The 19,694-nt window shown below is 44.9% G+C and overlaps 1 long non-coding RNA gene across 2 annotated transcripts; it reads right to left on the bottom strand.

The window, feature by feature from the left end:
* Positions 1-914: 914 nt before the first annotated feature.
* LOC141231513 (uncharacterized) lies at positions 915-18,409 on the bottom strand. 2 transcript variants are annotated; one of them, XR_012297861.1, is made up of 4 exons: positions 18,277-18,409; positions 8,217-8,427; positions 6,960-7,254; positions 915-1,806 (listed from the first exon to the last, which is right to left on the bottom strand). It is a non-coding gene; the product is annotated as an uncharacterized lncRNA (long non-coding RNA). The 2 variants fall into 2 exon arrangements; XR_012297860.1 differs by lacking the exon at positions 915-1,806 and having other exon boundaries at positions 6,018-7,254.
* Between the last annotated feature and the right edge of the window lie 1,285 nt (positions 18,410-19,694).

Below are 19,694 nucleotides of genomic sequence, written 5' to 3' on the forward strand. Positions count from 1 at the left end.
CTACAGAAAAGAAGGACTTGGGAGTTCTGGTTACAAGTTGAGCAATCAATATCAGGCAGCAGCAACAAAAGCAAATAAGATTTGAGGATGTATAAAGAGATCATTTGATCCCAATGTATTTGTGGCCTCTAGATATTTATAGAGGGGTAGCCTTTATAATATGGGATCCAGTTTGAGGCTCCATGTCTTAAAAGTATTAAAGGTGTCACCTAGATTAACATTAGCATGTTATGAAGGACTCCTGCTGGTCACCTCTCACTTAATGAACCCATTCTCTGAGCACTGGGTCCTAGTGCCCTCTGCTTCCAGTGTTCTCCTGGTAATGGGGGAGGATGGGCTGTTAACTCTTTCAGTGCTTAGCTGCATTTTCATGTTTCTCAATGTTCAGATCTGCACTTCCTCTGATGTTACACACCCTTTGCTCCCCAGACCAGTGGAGAAACCTGATCAATGAACTTTCAAAGACTGATCTATTTCTTGGTATGAATCTCACATTGTTATTAATGGAGAAGCCAATCACTTGTTTTTCACAGCAGGATCGGTTGCTGAGATAAATGAACAAAGGACAAGATGGTGGGTATAAAGCACCATATAGATTTATACAGCACTATATGGGGGTTTATGGCACTACATGGATGAATACAGTAATTTTTATTTATATAGCGCCAACATATTCCACAGCATTTTACATTTTAGAGGGGACTTGTACAGACAATAAAACACATTACAGAATAACATATATAAACCTATAAGAGAAATGGTGCACCCCAAAAATGCAACTCAGTGCTAGAGAATGAATTAAAAGATATATATTTTATTTAGGTATATTTAAAAACCAAAATCACTACAAAAATATAAAAGAAAGATCAATGGGTATGAGGTGAGAGATACATGAAAGAAAGATCAGAGGGGCATAGGGGCTCTATAAGCACTGCATAAGGGTCCTTTGTATTAATAGATGCCAAAACGGCAGTATTCATGGTTTAAGCCACAAACATGCATGGACTCATAGGACAGTACCAGTGCCATGCGCACAATTCAAATAGCAACCTAGTAAACAGTATACACATATATGTGCGCTCGCCACTTAACATGAGTCAGGCTTACCCATATGTATCCCGCTGTGATCGCGCCCCGACGTGCGTTTCACGTGGTAGGCTTCCTCGGGGGGCGGTGTGGTATGTATGAGGTCTCATGTCCATTTATATCCCCATCCTCAATCAAAATGTCCATAACAGCCATTGGTGACTGCGCACGCGAGCGAAATCCCGGCGTCCATAGGTCACTTCCAGCCATCGCGATGACGGCGCGGGTCAGGAAAGTGTTTCCTGTGATGTCATTTCCCGCATCGCATCGTATGGATGCCTTCGGTGATGATGGTGCTGCAGGGATCCACCGCACGTGCGCACATCCAGGTGGCCATTTTCCTTATGGGCAAAAATGAAGGGCAGAACTCACCACTCTCTCATCTTAAATCATTGTCCAATTAGTGGGTTGTGGAGAGTATTGGGACCGGGGGACCAAGAGAGGAGCATAGAGAGACAACAAACGGGACAGTCACAATCCGTATGGGAACAAGTAAATCTCATTAAATGGGACATCACTCAAATGCAATATGCGTCGGCATATGTGGTCCCAAGGAAGACAATCCTATATTTCTTCTGCGTTCCCAAATCTAGGACTGTGTTTATCTCCATATGCGCTCCATTTCTCACAGGATCCCATAATGGCTTATAGAGTTGAGGGTCACGTCCATCAAAAGGTAGGGTATATAAATAGAGACATCAAAGATAATCTTGTATCCAACTATGGAATGTGAAAAGAGTATATAAAAATCAGTTAAAAGAACAACATACAAATTTAAAACCATTTGGAGAGAGAGGGACAAAAACACGGATTAGCTCTTATAGAAAAGGTGAGAACGATAGTTTTTCATTTAGCCCAGAGGGGGACATGGTGTCCAGAGCGAAAATCCAACGACAAAAAAAAAAATCTATATATATCTTTTAATTCATTCTCTAGCACTGAGTTGCATTTTTGGGGTGCACCATTTCTCTTATAGGTTTATATACTTTATGATGTGGTAAAATCCCCTCTTTCCCCATGTATGGGATAACATGTGAGTTAATCACCCGTTGCGTAGGTATTATGCATATATTGACTATACTGTGTATTTTCACAGCTATTCAACCTGAACGCATGGACTATAAGGCACGTGAGAAAACGTGGCTTACCAAACTAGATGAGGTATTTGGTGAGGAATCATGTGTGGTTTTAAAAACTGGAGAGACTGAGGACTTGATTACTAAGTTAAAACAACTTTATAATAAGAAAACATGGATATGGTGGAACAAAGCTTTCCTAGAGAGATATATTAAGGGACTGATTCCCCGAGGCCTTCGCGTGCAGGTTTTTCCTTCATTTACAATTGAAGATGAGGGGTTTAAGAAGGAGTGGGAAAACCTATCTAACTGCTCCAGGGGGTACATGGAATTATTAATCAAATCCAATATGACCACCCTGGAAATGATTGAAAGTGAAATCAACTCAATCCAGGTGACTTTGACAGAAAAACTTGACTCTGAAGCATTGTTGAAGGTTAATAAAGATCAGGAGGGGGACTTTGTGATATGGGAAAAAGAGATTGTGAATTCTAAGTCTAAAAAATATCAAAGGGATCTCTTGGATTACGCTGAGAACCATGTTTATAGATGGAGGAACAAACAGAGGTCGAACAATGCGACCCCCAGACCCCGGACACACTCTTTCTCATCCTTATCCTCAATGGATGAGGATCCCTCTACAAGCGGTCAGTTTGGCAATACTTATAAAGAGCGGATTGGTCAGGCAAGGCAAGGATCTAATAAGGGCAAAAGCCAGAATAAACGCAAACTAACACCACCCCATTCCAAGGAAAAGAAGCCCAAACAAAGCAATAGTTTAGAGGTAATCAACCTTTCTGAACACGTATTAACCGATGCACAACGGGAAGTACTTAGCTTAGGTCTTACTTTTGTCCCTGATAACAACTTTGATTCTTTTTTAGCAATAAAAGACTTACAACTCTTTCTAAGAAAAGTAACTTTACGAAAACTTCATACTCGCCCGGTGAGTGGACAGGACCTGAATACCTTACAAGAGGAGGAAGCGTTAGCGGCATTGGAGGAGTTGGCACAAGAGAGTATCCCTGCTGCTACAGGTGCCTTCCCGTCCTCGGTGTTGCCTAGATCGACCACGTCCCCCCCCCTTCTCCCTGTGCCCCCAGATAGAAATATTTAACAAACTTGTTAATGGAGATTTTAAAAGGATTCCCAATTGGAGGAGAAATGATAATTTGACGGGGGTCCAACATAAAGCCCTCAAGGAATTGAGGGGCATGAAGGATGTGGTCATAAAACCAGCAGATAAGGGGGGCAATGTGGTGGTCTGGCCGGCTCGGAGGTACGAGAAGGAGGCCTTTAGACAGCTGAGGGACCGTGAGGCATATACCCCTCTTACCTATAATCCCTTGAGTGACTTCTCTCAAACTCTAATTGATATTCTGGAATGAGCATTTGCACAGGGGATCATCCCCAAAAAAATATTTGATGGGTTGGTGGTACAGTGTCCGGTAGTCCCTACATTCTATTTACTACCCAAAGTACATGAGAATGCTCTCGAACCCCTGGGACGTCCGATTGTCTCTGGCATAGGAGGGCTTTGTGACCCTGTGTGCAAATTTATTGAACACTACTTACATCCTTTGGTCGAAAACTTGCCCTCCTATGTCAGGGACACTACGGACGTCCTTAGAAAAATCGATGGTCTGTACTTGGATTCAGATATGACCCTGGTTACTGCGGATGTCGAATCTCTGTACACCAGCATTGATCATTCGGATGGATTGGAGGCAGTAGAATTCTTCCTTAGTACGAGTAACCTAGACTCTGCACTATGGCACCTTGTTTTGGAACTCCTACAATTTATTTTAACTCATAATTTTTTTACATTCAAAGACCGCTTCTTCTTACAGAGACGAGGCACTGCGATGGGGGCGGCGTGTGCACCGTCGTATGCCAACCTCTTTCTGGGATATTGGGAGAGGGAGGTTGTCATTGACGGCGCGGGTGCCTCCTCCCATGCGCAGTGCTGGTACAGATATATAGACGATCTATTTATCATTTGGCAGGGGTCGGAGCCTGGGCTTCATGACTTCATCTGTGAACTCAATAAGAACAAAAGAAACATCAAACTCACTCACAAACACTCGAGGAAAGAGATTGACTTCTTGGATGTGAAAACAAGAGTGCAAAATAATGGTGCGCTCCAGACGGATGTGTACCGGAAGGAAACATCAGTAAATTCCCTCCTCCATGCAACATCGGCACATACTGTACATACAATCCGTTCAGTACCAACAGGTCAATTTCTTAGAGTGAAGCGTATCTGCTCCTCAGAGGAGATCTTTGAGGCTCAGGCTCGGGACCTGTCAAACCGATTCTTTGAACGCGGATACAGTAGGAGAGCTGTAAAACAGGGATACCATTGTGCCAAAAAAACACCTCGAGACTTGTTATTGGTGAATAAAAGTAAAAACTCCAAGAAAGATCCCCCTTTGAGATTTATCTCAACTTTCAACAATCAATGGCCGAGAATGCGACAAATATTACAAAAACACTGGCCGATTCTCACTACAGAACCTACTTTGAGGAGAATCCTTCCTGACCATCCATTACTTACCGCAAGGAAAAGTCGGAATTTGAGAGACATCTTAGTAAGGAGCCACTATGTGGCAAATCCTCCGAACCCGTTCGGTGCTGGTGTGCAGAGATGGGGCTGTTTTCCATGTGGATCCTGCATGGCATGCAGAAGCATCACTAGAGCTGCCTGTTTTTCATCTTCTGATGGGGGTAGGGACTATCGGATCACTCATTACATCTCTTGTAGTACGAGTTATGTTATTTATCGTGCCACTTGTACTTGCAACCTCCATTATGTAGGACTCACGTCCCGACAGTTCCACATACGAGTGAGGGAGCACATCAGAGACATTAAAGCCGCGAGCACGGCTGAGGATGTCTCTGTATTAAAAACCATCCCAAAACACTTTAGGTTACACCATAAGTGCAATACTGATGAAATTAAATTTATTGGAATAGGCAGAATATTATGTGGTATCAGGGGAGGTGACAGAAAGAAAATCTTAGCTCAACGAGAATGTCGTTGGATTTTCGCTCTGGACACCATGTCCCCCTCTGGGCTAAATGAAAAACTATCGTTCTCACCTTTTCTATAAGAGAAACATAACATAACCTTCTTTTGAACCTGCTTGGACATCAATGTATAAATAAACCTTTTCTCTTTCATATGTGTATGAGATAGAGTGAACAGGGATATGGCTCTGAATCCCTATATGAAAATCTACTTATATATTCTCCCTGTGAGTTGAGCTTTTTTGTCCCCCTCCCGTTCCCTTCTTCCTTTTCCCCTCCCCCCCTCCTCTCCATCTTCACCCCCCCTTTTCACCACTTATTCGTTTCTAATGTACTGATTATGCCCTCTTATCCCATGCTATCCAAGATCGTTTATAAACCCCTGTACATATCCTCACTCTTTGCATTTTTATCCTCCCACTGGAGGTTGTGTGGCTTTAAGCTTATGAGGTATATATATATATATATATATATATATATAGGGGGTGTGTCTTATAGATCTTATGTATACAAGGCGTCCCCCCCCCCCCTTTTTTTTTTTTTTTGTCATTTGCACATTCCCTCTTTAGGGGCATTGTGCAGGCGTTATGACATAGTGGGGATGCTCTTTGTGGTCGGTCATTGTGCTATGCTTGCTGAGACCACTGATTTTGGGTCTGTGAGATGGCTATGGGGCGGTGGAGTGCAGGCTTGCGTTCCACGAAACCGGAAATGACGGCGATGGAGCGCAGGCTTGCATTCCAAGAAACTGGAAGTGACGCCGCGGTGTGGATCACATGACCGGAAGTGACATACGTGGAGCGCAAACAGCGTTCCACGGCGTGGGAATGGAGCATACTGCATGGGAAGTGTTAGATTGTCTCGTTTTCAGGGGGTCTTATAATGGATTTTTCTATGTGGGGGTCTTAGATGTGTCTCCTCGGGGGGATCCTGCCTTGGGGGGTAGGGGATCGCTGTCTGCCCTTTATGGGGCGTTTGTGGATCGCTGGGGCATGTATGTGTGGGTGGGTTTAGCTCCTGCAGGGGGCATTTGCATATACGAGCTTTAATTGGCTAAAGTTCGCTGCTATTTACGGTGTTATCCAATGAGACCAGATGTGTCTCAAGGTACACACATGGGAATTATTTGGATTAATTGTACCTGAACATACTTAAGGCAATCAACCTGTGGCCATTTTGCCACTGCCTTTTCTATATACCTGCATGGAGGGTTACCATACCCTAGACCATTGATAATAATTTTTCTGTTACTCCCCTGATGAATCACTTGATGGTGAGGAAACGCGTTGGGAAACTTCTGTAGGGTCCATGTAGGGCTGATCAGATCTTTAGGGTCAGCTGTGGACTGCCCTTGTCAGGGCGGGAGCTTTGGGGTCCTAGGGACAGCATATGAGAACAGGGCATTATAGGGTCAGAGGTGGATGACCGCTGGATTAACCCTGTGCTATTCTGTGGAGAAATTCGTGCTGCAGGACCGGTGAGATTGTTCCTTTTCTTTCTACTTATGAATTTCCACTGTTTGCATATGATAGTCTCTCTCTACTATTAAGGAGTAAACATTATTGTAGTAAATTAAGGAACATATATCTCCTGTTGTATTTTCTGAACTAGTCCACCCCACTGGGTGAATAACATCCCTATTTATGTTTGTTTGTGTGTATCTAGATACTATTTTAGATTTTAATTATCCCATTAAAAGTTATATTTTAATTCTGCCATTTTTTGCTGTATATGTTTTATTGTGAGTCCGTAAAAGTGGCGTAATACCTCTGACAACATTGTTGACAGCAGTGATCTGGGTGTCCGAAATGCTTCCAGGGGTCTTCCCCCTGCTGATCCCAGGTCATTTGAGCACTCTTCCCATCGATTTGGGCAATTTTTAGGCCCTCTGCAGACCGCCGGAAAAATGCTAGTTTCCCATAGACTTACATTGGTCTCGTTACTCGGTCCTAGCACTCAAGCATTCCAATTTGCTCGACCCGAACGACGAGTACCCGAGCATTTTAGTGCTCGCTCATCACTAATAACAACCTATTCTTACAACCTTTTTCTTGTAGGACACCTGTAAGGAATAAACAATAAACACAATTAAAACAATCAGCATCTCTTCAGCTGGAGTTTTTCGCACGTCTTCAATCAGATGTCTCTCACTAGGCTTTAACAGTTATTTTTTTCTACAAAGTCTTTTAAGGAAAATCAATAATAAAACAAAAATAAATAATAATAATGTTTAATAAAACAGGCACAGTAATGTCAGTCTCTTCAGTAGCATAATTCAGCACAGATTAGATCTTTTCGCAGCGCACTTCTATGCATACACAACCACCGGCTTTTCCTTCAATAATACACAGCATTCTTTATCCTGCATGGAGATGAAGGGGGGAGGGTTTGATGAGGGAGAAGATCCCTATGACATGATTCCTTCCAGTCCTTATCTTCCTGCCCAATAATACTCCACACTGTTAGCTCAGGGAGTTTATCTAACCTGTGTTTAGCTTCCCTCCTGACTTTAATTCAGTTCCCTTGAGATACAGATCACACACCCACTTTCTCTTCGGCTTCAGCCAGACAGTAAACAACTTCCCAACAATCCCCCTGGGGCTTTGCTAAAACACTCCCTGTCTCCTGTGACTGTGTTAACGTGTAACCCTCTAGTTGCTGGATGCATTTGGAGCACAACACTTCCTGTCTCCTGTGCTTGTTACTTCTAATAGTTGTTGGATCCTTTTGAAGCAACAGCACTACTTCTGCATGTCACAATAATGTCCTCTACCCCACATCCATCATAGTGTCCTCTGCCCACTCCATCATAGTGTCCTCTGCCCCACATCCATCATAGTCCTCTGCCCCACATCCATCATAGTTTCCTCTGCCCCACATCCATCATAGTTTCCTCTCCCCCACATCCATTATAGTGTCCTCTCCCCCACACCCATCAGAGTGTGCTCTCCCCCACATCCATCAGAGTGTTCTCTCCCCCACATTGTCTTCTTTCTGTGTACTGGGAAAAAAATAAACACTTACCTCTCCATCTCCAGAGCCTCGGGCTCCGAGTAACAGGCCAGATTGCCCTCATTATTACAGCCCAGAAAGGGTCCCACGCCATCTCCGCTGCACCGGCGGTATGTCTGCTCCTGGCCGTGCATATCCATGTCATAAATGTCTGAGAAATTCCCCTTCACAGTGAACCTATCAGCATGTTTTCTACATATGTTTTGTATCGCCACATCTGTAACTGTAATATTAAAAAAGCCGAAAAGGAAAAAAATAAAATGGCAGAATTCCTGTTATTTGGTTTCTTCATGTCCTAAAAAAATACAATTAAAGGCAATCATAACTTCTCATGGATTTCACCAAAATATCAATAAAAACTGCAGCTCAGTGCACAAAAAACCTCTCACACAGGTTCATTAATATAAAAATGTGACCTGTCTCAGAAAGTAGCGACACAAAATGAATTTTCATTTTCACAAAATTCTGAATTTTCTTAATTATTAAAATGTAAAAATATCTTGGAAGTTCGGTCAATCACTACCACAGTCTTGTGGAACGGTAGAATTATGTTGCCAGATCATCTTTACTGCACAGCGAACACCTTAAAAAATAAAACCCAAATAACAATGTAGGTCGTCCCTTTGGATCCACCCCCCCCTTTTTCAGTACATTTATTATATGGTAAAATTAATGGTGTCACTTACAACTACAGCTGGTGTCTCCAAAAACAAGTCCTCACACGGATATGGTGATAGGAAAATTACACAGTTTTGGCTCCTAGAAGAAGGAATAGAGCAAGAATGAAGTAAGGGAGGGGATATGTACAAAATCCCTACCTTGCCAAATCCACAAGTCAAGACAAATTAGCATATAAGGTGGATATAAAACTTAACTTTTACTATCAAAAGATAAAAACTGACAATCCTCAATACAAAATATTGACAGTACACATAATAAATACATAGAACACATAAAACTGAGAAAATTGCCCGTGTCCCTGTATGGGATCATACACTGACAATGGTCAGAAAAAATGGCATCAGCAAATACTAAAAAAAGTTACGTTTTATATCCACTTTATATGCTAATTTCTGTTAGAAGAAGGGAATTAAAATGAAGCTACAAAAATGGAAAAACCTCCCCGTCATGATGTGGACTGTGCCCCCTCAGGAGTCCTGCGCTCAGTTGGGGTATACAGGGCGCACGGCACAGTAGTAGCAGAGATCCATAGATCCTATTGTAAATACGTGTCCGATTTGCTGCGGATTTGTAACCTGTGAATTGTAAACAGCAGTAACATAACCAAGCCTAGAACATGGATCTGGTACCGGAACCAAACTGCAAAAATAAGGCTCTGATCACATTTGTGTCTGTGATTTGTCAGAAGCCTCCAACACCTCTAACACATACTTGCAGGTGTTCACTGACACATATATAACTGAGTGTATAGCAGTTTCATCCAGCAGACACTAGATGGCGCTGTGGTTCCCGGTGACGTCACCGCTCCTGCAGCCTCTAGTCATTAATAGCAGCACTCAGCATTGCCGGGTGCGGTGGCGCGTGCCTGTAATCCCAGCTACTTGGGAGGCTGAGGCTGGTGGATCGCTTTAGTCCAGGAGTTCTGCGCTGCCCTGTGCTATGTCGATCGGGTGTCCGCACTAAGTTCAGCATCAATATGGTGACTCTGGGGGAGCTCGGAGCTACCAGGTTGCCCTAATGAGGGGTGAACCGGCCCAGGTCGGAAACGGAGCAGGTCAAAACCCCATGCCGATCAGTAGTGGGACCGCGCCTGTGAATAGCCAGTGTAGAGCAGCCTGGACAACACAGCGTGACACAGACTTTATATACAAATAGCAAATAAGAATTTTATATCGGGAGATCATTATTAACCCTCAGTTACATCTGGAACAAATATCATTACATTGTTGGTTTGAAGGTGAAGATAATGCAAAACACAAAAATGTATATATTTAACCCCTTACTGGCCCAGGGCGTATTAGTACGCCCCAGGCCATCACCCCCGATTCAGTGACGGCTCCGGCGGTGAGCCTGCACTGAACCAGACACATGTCAGCTGATTATTACAGCTGACATGTGCCCGCAACAGCCGCAGGTGGAATCGCGATCCACCCGCAGCTGTTAACCCTAGAACGCATGACCATAAAAATCTACACTTTCACATACCTGGGGCCTTTTAGGCCCGTGTGCAAATAATAAATAAATGACCAACTGGAAATGACAAACAACTATATACCTGAGGAATACCTAGAGTTTCAAAATTCTAACTAAAGAAATCTTGCAGAAAATAGAAAACAATTAACAGGGCGGGCCTGCGAGGCCCCAGGTATGCGTTCTAGGGTTAAAATGTTAAATGCCGCTGTCAATCTCTGACAGCGGCATCTAACATCGCTGCGCCGGAAGCGCGGCATTAGCCCCGCCCATCGGTGACCCCGTCACATGATCGCGGGTCACCGATAGGTGGTCATGACAACTCTGGGTCTGCAGCAGACTCCAGTGGTTGTCATGTAAAGATTACTATGAGCACCACCTAGTGGTTGGCGCTCATAGCACAGGAGCATTTCTGCTAAATAGAGGTGATCTGCTCATCGCCTCTATGTAGCAGAGGCGATCAGGTAATTGCTGCTTCTAGTCTCCTATGGAGACTATTGAAGCATGCAAAAAGTTGAAAAAAAAAATGTTTTTAAAAAATGTAAAAAGAATATAAAAGTTTAAATCACCCCCCTTTTGCTCCATTCAAAATAAAATAATAAAAAATAAACCCCACATACACATATTTGGTATCGGCGCGCTCAGAATTGCCTGATCTATCAATATAAAAAAAGAATTAATCCGATCGGTAAACGACGTAACGAGAAAAAAATTCCAAACACCAGAATTACGTTTTTTTGTTCGCCGCAAAATTGCAATAAAATGCAATAACGGACGATCAAAACATCGTATCTACCCCAAAATGGTATTAATAAAAACGTCAGCATGGCGCGCAAAAAATAAGCCCTCACCTGGCCCCAGATCCCGAAAAATGGAGACGCTACGGGTCTCGGAAAATGGTGCCATTTTTTTTTTTAGCAAACTTTGGATTTTTTTTTCACCATTTAAATAAAAAAGAACCTATACATATTTGGTGTCTACGGACTCGTAATGACATGGAGAATAATAATGACAGGTCAGTTTTAGCATCCAGTGAACGTGGAAAGAAATAAAAAACTGTGGAATTGCATTTATTTTGCAATTTCACCGCACTTGGATTTTTTTCCCGTTTTCCCGTACAAGATATGGTAAAACCAGTAATGGCGTTTAAAAGTACAGCTCGTCCCGCAAAAAATAAGCACTCGCACGGCCATATTGACCAAAAAATACAAATGCTATGGCTCTGGGAACAAGGGGAGCAAAAAACGAAAATGCAAAAACGGAAAATCCCAAGGTCGCGAGGGGGTTAACCCCTTAAGCCCCGCGGGTGGTTTGCACGTTAATGACCGGGCCAATTTTTACAATTCTGACCACTGTCACTTTATGAGGTAATTACTCTGGAACGCTTCAACGGATCCCCCTGATTCTGAGATTGTTTTTTCGTGACATATTGTACTTCATGATTGTGGAAAAATTTCTTCGATATCACTTGCGTTTATTTGTGAAAAAAACGGAAATTTGGCGAAAATTTTGAAAATTTTGCGATTTTCAAAATTTGAATTTTTAAGCCCTGAAATCAGAGCGATATGTCACACAAAAGAGTTAATAAATAACATTTCCCACATGTCTACTTTACATCAGCACAATTTTGGAACCAAAATTTTTTTTTGTTAGGGAGCTATAAGGGTTAAAAGTTGACCAGCGATTTCTCATTTTTCCAACAAAATTTATAAAACCATTTTTTTAGGGACCACATCACATTTGAAGTCACTTTGAGAGGTCTTTATGACAGAAAATACCCAAAAGTGACACCATTCTAAAAACTGCACCCCTCAAGGTGCTCAAAACCACATTCAAGAACTTTATTAACCCTTCAGGTGCTTCACAGGAATTTTTTGAATGTGGAAGAAAAAAATGAACATTTAACTTTTTTCACAAAAATGTTACTTTAGACCCAATTTTTTTTATTTTCACAGGGGTAACAAGAAAAAATGGACCCCAAAATTTGTTGTGCAATTTCCCCTGGGCACGCAGATACCCAATATTTGGGGAAGAAACACTGTTTGGGCGCACGGCAGGGCTCGGAAGGGAAGGAGCGCCATTTGACTTTTTGATTGTAAAATTTGCTTGAATAATTAGCGGACGCCATGATTCGTAAAAATGAAAAAGTGTTTTTTTTTTTCACTTTTTCATTTTTACGAATCAATTTGTGAAGCACCTGGGGGTTCCAAGTGCTCACTATGCATCTAGAAAGGTGCCTTGGGGGGTCTAGTTTCCAAAATGGGGTCACTTGTGGGGGAGCTCCAATGTTTGGGCACACAGGGACTCTCCAAATGCAACATGATATCCGCTAACAATTTGAGCCGACAATTTGTTAGCGGATATCATGTTGCATTTGAAGAGTCCCTGTGTGCCCAAACATTGGAGCTCCCCCACAAGTGACCCCATTTTGGAAACTAGACCCCCCAAGGCACCTTTCTAGATGCATAGTGAGCACTTGGAACCCCAGGTGCTTCACAAATTGATTCATTAAAATGAAAAAGTGTTTTTTTTTTCACTTTTTAATTTTACGAATCAATTTGTGAAGCACCTGGGGGTTCCAAGTGCTTACTATGCATCTAGATAGGTGCCTTGGGGGGTCTAGTTTCCAAAATGGGGTCACTTGTGGGGGAGCTCCAATGTTTGGGCACACAGGGGCTCTCCAAACGCAACATGGCGTCCGCTAACAATTTGAGCCGATTTTCCATTCAATTTGTTAGCGGACACCATGTCGCGTTTGGAGAGCCCGTGATGTGCCTAAACAGTGGAGCTCCCCCACAAGTGTCCCCATTTTGGAAACTATACCCCTCAAGGATTTTATTACGGTGTATAGTGAACATTTTGAACCCAGAGGTACGGCACAGAATTTGTTTACATTAGGTCATCATATTGAATAAATTGTCATTATTCTTGAGCGCAAGTGCTCGCTACTTGAGTTTGCATCGGGTACTCAGGTATGCACCATGTACAGCGTGTGCTTGAGTGACATGCTCGAGTCCCTGCTCCGCATGTTTCACGGTTATTAGGCACCCAAAAAAAAACATGCGGGGATCGCTCATGCATGGCAGGCAATCCCCGTAAAGTTTTTTGGCCGCGAAGCATATGGGGCAGAGACTCGAGCATGTCACTCAAATACCCACGATACTCAATGCATACCAGAGCACCCGATGCAAACTCAAGTAGCGAGCACTTGCTCTCAACACTAGTCACCATATCGTCATCTTTTTTTCTTACTTTTGAAAAAAATCCCAGCCCCAGCCCTAGCCCCAGCACAACCCTAGCCCCAAACCCAGCCCTAACCCTAGCCCAATCCTAACCCAAGAGTTTATTTTTGACGCCGTTCCTTGTGCAGTATAAGTGATTAGACGACTTTATTCTTCGGGTCGGTGTGATTACAGCAATGCCAGAATCATATGGGGTTTTTATGACTGACAGCTGTCACACACTAAAAGACGCATTTTTTGTAAAATCTAGTTTTTGCATCGCCATATTTTGAGAGCTATAATTTTTCCAGATTTTGGCAGACAGTCATGTGACGGCTCGTTTTTTGCGGGATGACTTGACGTTGTTATTGGTGCCATTTTCAGACACGTGACGTTTTTTGATCGCTTTCTATTCGATTTTTGGGAGGCAGAATAAACAAAAACCAACAATTCAGGAATTGTTTTTTTTTTTTTATTCTGTTCCGCATGTGGTAAAATTGATGAGGTAGCTTTATTCTTCGGGTCAGTACGTTTACAGCGGTACCACATTTGTATAATTTTTCTATGTTTTAGCGCTTATACACAATAAAAGCTATTTTATAGAAAAAAATATTTTTTAGCATCGCTTTATTCTGAGAGCTGAAACTTTTTATTTTTCGGCTGATGGAGCTGTATGGCGGCTTGTTTTTTGTGGGACGAGATGACGTTTTCAGCGGTATCATTTTTATTTATATGCGTCTTTTTGATCGCGTGTTATTCCACTTTTTGTTTGGCAGTATGGTGATAAAGCATTGTTTTTTGCTGCGATTTTTTTTTTTTTTTTTTTTACCGTGTTCACTGATGGGGTTAACTAGTGGGACAGTTTTATAGGTCAGGCTGTTCCGGACGCGGCGATACCAAATATGTGTACTTTTATTGTTTTTTTTTTATTTTTTTTATAATAATATTTATTGATGGGTACATTATATTTTTATTTTTGGTGTATTATTTTTTTTGATTTTTTTATAATATTTTTGCACATTTTTTTTTTTTTTCCACTTTCAGACAGTTTGTACACCTTATTACTTTGTCCCACTCTGGGACTTTCACTTTTTTTTTTCTGATCGCCTGCATGGCATAGGAATGGAGCACCATCCCTATGCCATGCAGGCTGTCAGAAGTGCACAGTGTTAAGATTGCTTGGAGATGCACTGCGCATGTCCAAGCAATCTTCCTGCTCTCTGGTGACCCTGATGTTGTCATGACGACATCGGGTCGTCATGGCAACACCCGGGAAGCCGCTGCAGTCTGCGCTGGAAGCCGGAAGAGGAGGTGAGTATCGCCGATCACCTCCCCTTGCCCCCGCAATGCCGCGATCGATTTCGATCGACTTCGATCGCAGCATAGCGGGGGTTAATGTGCTGGGAGCGGTGCAGGACCGCTCCCTGCACATAGTACCGGGTGTCAGCTGTGACAATCAGCTGACACCCGGCGGCGATCGCGCCCGCACAGCCTGTGTGCGCGCGCGATCGCCATGACGTACTAATACGGGTCTGGCTCTTAAGTCCCAGGGCACAGACGCGTATTAGTACGTCAAATGTTATTAAGGGGTTAATATGCGAGGGGGTTTGTACGTTCTCACCAGGGGCGTACATAGAAGTCATGGGGCCCCATAGCAGAAGCTCTAATTGGTCCCCCCCCCCCTACAAAAAATAAATATTTGTCTGTGTCACAGAAGAGCAGATCTCATAACTTTCCAGCCTTTACATAGTAATTTTCCTCCTTCTGAAGTCGTAGATTCCTCCTTCATTGCCCCCATAAAGTATGATGCCAACAAAAGTGCCCCCCAAACAGTATGATACCCCTATGGTGCATTCCTCCACATGCACAGGTAAATGACCCTATTGTACCCCACTTCAACTCCCACGGCAAAGTATGGTGACCCTAACACAGTATAATCCCCCAACTGTGAACCCCACAGAGCCTTCCATACACTCTCATGGCCCCCACACAGCCCTCCAAACAGTATAATGGCCCCCACACAGCCCTCCAAACAGTATAATGACCCACACAAACCTTCACACTGTATAATTGCTTTCATACAGTATAATGGCCCCCAACATAGCCCTCAAAATATTATAATGGCCTCACATAGCCTTCCATATAGTATAATGCACCACCAATAATCTTCCATATAGTATAATGCGCCCCCATAATCCTCCATATAGTATGATGAACTTCCCATGGTCCTCCATAGAATATAATGCACTCCCCATAGTCCTCCATACAGTATATTACACACCTCATAGGGTAAAATGCAGCCCCCATATAGTATAATGCACGCCACAGTCCTGCAGTATTATGGGCACCACGTACTCACTGATTTTAAAATACAGTATATATTAAATAAGCCGACCCGAATATAAGCCGAGGCCCCTAATTTTACAAAATAAAAATGTGAAAACCTATTGACTTGAGTATAAGCCTAGGGTGGGAAATGCAGCAGCTACTGGTAAATTTCCCCATCCTCGTATGTGTGGCCCCCTCAATCCCACAATCCCTGGTATGTGTGGCCCCCACAATCCCTGGTATGTGTAACCTCTTCAATCCCCCAATCCCTGGTATGTGTGGCCCCCTCAATCCCACAATTCCTGGTATGTGTGGCCCCCTCAATCCCACAATCCCCCAATCCCTGGCATGTGTGGCCTCCTCAATCCCACAATCCCCCAATCCCTGGCATGTGTGGCCTCCTCAATCCCACAATCCCCCAATCCCTGGCATGTGTGGCCTCCTCAATCCCACAATCCCCCAATCCCTGCAATGTGTGGCCTCCTCAATCCCACAATCCCTGGCATGTGTGGCCTCCTCAATCCCACAGTCCCCCAATCCCTGGCATGTGTGGCCTCCTCAATCCCCGGCATGTGTGGCCTCCTCAATCCCCCAATCCCCGGCACGTGTGGCCTCCTCAATCCCCCAATCCTCCCCGGCATGTGTGGCCTCCTCAATCCCCAGCACGTGTGGCCTCCTCAATCCCCCAATCCCCGGCACGTGTGGCCTCCTCAATCCCCCAATCCTGGTACGTGTGGCCTCCTCAATCCCCCAATCCTGGTACGTGTTGCCTCCTCAATCCCCCAATCCTGGTACGTGTGGCCTCCTCAATCCCCCAATCCTTGTACGTGTGGCCTCCACAATCCCCCATTCCTGGTACGTGTGGCCTCCACAATCCCCCATTCCTGGTACGTGTGGCCTCCACAATCCCCCATTCCTGGTACGTGTGGCCTCCTCAATCCCCCATTCCTGGTACGTGTGGCCTCCTCAATCCCCCATTCCTGGTACGTGTGGCCTCCACAATCCCCCATTCCTGGTACGTGTGGCCTCCACAATCCCCCATTCCTGGTACGTGTGGCCTCCTCAATCCCCCATTCCTGGTAAGTGTGGCCTCCTCAATCCCCCATTCCTGGTACGTGTGGCCTCCTCAATCCCCCATTCCTGGTACGTGTGGCCTCCACAATCCCCCATTCCTGGTACGTGTGGCCTCCTCAATTCCCCATTCCTGGTACGTGTGGCCTCCTCAATCCCCCATTCCTGGTACGTGTGGCCTCCTCAATCCCCCATTCCTGGTACGTGTGGCCTCCACAATCCCCCATTCCTGGTACGTGTGGCCTCCTCAATCCCCCATTCCTGGTAAGTGTGGCCTCCTCAATCCCCCATTCCTGGTACGTGTGGCCTCCTCAATCCCCCATTCCTGGTACGTGTGGCCTCCTCAATCCCCCCATTCCTGGTACGTGTGGCCTCCTCAATCCCCCATTCCTGGTACGTGTGGCCTCCTCAATCCCCCATTCCTGGTACGTGTGGCCTCCTCAATCCCCCATTCCTGGTACGTGTGGCCTCCTCAATCCCCCATTCCTGGTACGTGTGGCCTCCTCAATCCCCCATTCCTGGTACGTGTGGCCTCCACAATCCCCCATTCCTGGTACGTGTGGTCTCCTCAATCCCCCATTCCTGGTACGTGTGGTCTCCTCAATCCCCCATTCCTGGTACGTGTGGCTTCCTCAATCCCCCATTCCTGGAACGTGTGGCCTCCTCAATCCCCCATTCCTGGTACGTGTGGCCTCCTCAATCCCCCATTCCTGGTACGTGTGGCCTCCACAATCCCCCATTCCTGGTACGTGTGGCCTCCACAATCCCCCATTCCTGGTACGTGTGGCCTCCTCAATCCCCCATTCCTGGTACGTGTGGCCTCCTCAATCCCCCATTCCTGGAACGTGTGGCCTCCTCAATCCCCCATTCCTGGTACGTGTGGCCTCCTCAATCCCCCATTCCTGGTATGTGTGGCTTCCTCACCCCCCCCAATCACTACACACATAAAACAATAAACACTTATACTCACCTTCCTTCCTCACCCCTGCTCCAGCGCTGAGTCCTGTCTGCAGCAGCTCATGTCGGCATCTGAGCAGCGGGCGCTCTCAGACACAGAGGTGAGCTGCTGCCGGCACATTCACTCCTCTGCACTGACAGCAGGAGATGCGGCTCAGCTCTCCTCCGTGCCCGCTACTAAAGAGAATGAATATTCCGTCTTCTCCACGCCCATGGGAGTGGAGAAGAGGGAATATTCATGTCCCTTTAGCAGCGGGGACACGTGATAGCTGCAGCAGAGGCTACAGCGTGTGCCCCGCTCCTGCACTGCCGCAACCCGCTCCTCTGCCGCCGCAACCTCTTACCTATCCTCCTCGTTCCCACGCTGCTTGGGGCCCTCACCGCCCCCTCCGGCCACGGGCCCCATAGCAGTGGCGTGGTCTGCCGCCATTGGCGGTACGCCACTGGTTCTCACTATTTCCCCAGATTCAGCTTTTCAGTCTCCTGATCTCTCTGTGACACTGAGCGCTACTGACACCTACTGGCATAACTAAGAAAATGCTTCCATCTACTGTGCAGTACTGGGTGTTACCAGCAGAGGCAATCTGTATTAAATATAAAAAGTAATATTATCATTTATGCTTGCAGCACCAGTAATTTCATGGTGCGGTACATGAGAAGGGGTTACATACAGGATGCAAGTATTAAACACGGTCAACAAACTAACAATGACAGACTGGTACAGAAAGGAGAGGACCCTGCCCTTGGGGGGTTACAGTATACAGGATAATGAGGAGGAGACAGTCGGGTAGGGGGTTGCGGCAGCTCCGGTGGTGGTGAGGTGGCAGCGGGGTCATTGCAGGCTGTAGCCGTCCTGACGAGGTGGGATTTCAAGTTCCGTCTGAAGGGTCTGAGTGTGGCAGATAGTGATGTGTGGGGGCACAGAATTCCAGAGGATGGGGTACACTCGGGAGAAGTCTTGGAGGCGATTGTGTGAGGAACGTATGAGTGTGGAGGCTGGGCCCTTAGATAAAGCCGAAAACAGGTCTCAGGTTTTAGGGATAGCCAGCCTAAACTGAGTTAGGTCAAGAATATAGATATGGAATGAACTTCATCCTCGACAGCCCTTTGGCAGACACACACTGACATAACTTGTATTTACCCGTATAATCTGAATAACGACAGACGCAATGAATAAATACCGCCATGCACACTGTAAATCAATGAGTGCAGCGTCTCCTGTGAAACATTCATGTGGTCTGCCGCATACTAACATTGCGCTTCAATGACAGCCTGTATAATCCCCTCTGGTGATATCAAACTGTGTGCAGAGTTATCCACAGTAGGAGCTGTGCTAATACACCGCTGCACACGCTCCTATCCACAAGGACAGCGCCTCCACTAACACGTGAGACGCCGCTTGCATTTAGTTCTTCATTCAGTGATAACTTCAGCACATAAGGTAAAGAATATTTATACCGTGTTAGCCAGTAGATAGAACAATATTGGAATCTGAGAGTCCTCAGTGGTTGATACCTTTTAATGGCTAACTGAAAAGATGGTAAACATAGCAAGCCTTCGAGACAACTCAGGTCTCTTCTTCAGGCTTATAATGACACCAAATCTGAAAACACATACATATGTACATAGGCAAAAGAAAGAAAAAAAAAAAAAAAGGAAAAAAAATCAGTGCTATGTGCTGTCATAAATACGACAGGTGACGTAAAGCAGAGTCAGGCTAGGGAGGGGGAGAGGAGCTGGGAAAGTTAAAGCAAGATTCTAA

Source organism: Phyllobates terribilis, unplaced genomic scaffold (assembly GCF_046119375.1).
Source record: "Phyllobates terribilis strain yellow unplaced genomic scaffold, ASM4611937v1 Scaffold_510__1_contigs__length_1275624, whole genome shotgun sequence".
Taxonomy (NCBI): Eukaryota; Metazoa; Chordata; class Amphibia; order Anura; family Dendrobatidae; genus Phyllobates; species Phyllobates terribilis.